The sequence below is a fragment of the Branchiostoma belcheri genome, unplaced genomic scaffold, assembly GCF_001625305.1.
Source record: "Branchiostoma belcheri isolate BF01 breed outbred unplaced genomic scaffold, Haploidv18h27 scaffold21, whole genome shotgun sequence".
Classification (NCBI taxonomy): domain Eukaryota; kingdom Metazoa; phylum Chordata; class Leptocardii; order Amphioxiformes; family Branchiostomatidae; genus Branchiostoma; species Branchiostoma belcheri.
The window spans coordinates 3039798-3040826 of NW_017803602.1; the positions used below are offsets into that span (position 1 = coordinate 3039798).

A 1029-nucleotide genomic window follows, 5' to 3' on the forward strand; every position below is an offset into this window, starting at 1 on the left:
CCTCAAAAGCTGACTTCTGCTGACAATCTTTGGCTTTAGTTGTTGCAGTTTTGTCAACAACAATACGGACAAAACAGCCGAACTGCACTGAGAAGTGGCCTGACCCACTTTAAAGGCCACCTCAACACAGCTCCCATTTCTCTCATCGTTGCAATAGAAACGTGTGGTGGCCGCTCTGGAAAGGACGTCTGTCCGGGCGATACTCGCTGGCTGCCACGAGTCGCTCGTAAAGCTGGGCAAACGTTACATCCCCCTCGCCAATGTCGATGGCATACCAGTCGACAACAACGCCTCCAGTTTGACGTACTTTGAGGACGACGCTGCCCCGCCATCTCTTGCAAACTTCGCGCTCTACATTGTTAGTGTAGCTAGTACGCATGTGCAAAGGGTTCATTTACGACAAAATTTACGTTTTGCGGTAGTACAAAAGAAGTTTTACGATAAGCCGCCCTTTTGCGGCATTCATGAGTCGGCAGTCTGTACCGAGTTCCAGCCGAGTTCCGGAGTTTTGTGAAGCCTCAAAAGACATGATTTTTTTTTTTTTGGAGAACAAGCAAAAACCAATGCGCGCGCGGATGTCATCCATAAAATTAAATCAGTGTGGCCTTATTAACTCTCGAGAAAGTTATGTACGTACTTAAGACTGAAGAGATGAAAGTGGTCTGTGTTCATCAAAGACTATACCACTAGTTTTATGAGATAAGAATTTGATTGATTGGGAATATAATACAGTAATTGTACAAGTCTATTATAAATATTCTTGTATGTTATATTTGTATGTTGAATATATTTAAGATGCAACAATTGTAATGATTTATTCAATGATTTTGTGAAATATCAAATTGTGTGTGAGGATGACATCAAGTCCCATTGCCTTCATGGTTGTTGCTTTAGTTGACTCTGATTTGTTCCAACATTTCTAAATTAATGACAAATTGTTTGATTGGTTCTGTTGTCCCACTGTGTGTGGTATATGCCAGTTACCACCCTTAACATGTGTGTGGTCCTCTTCTGGAGTCATTTCTAAAT

The 1029-nt window shown here is 41.7% G+C and overlaps 1 protein-coding gene across 2 annotated transcripts in view; it reads left to right on the forward strand.

Moving 5' to 3' along the window:
• The window catches only part of LOC109469772, a 33395-nt gene that overhangs the window by 911 nt on the left and 31455 nt on the right, over positions 1–1029 (forward strand). The window lies entirely within an intron of this gene.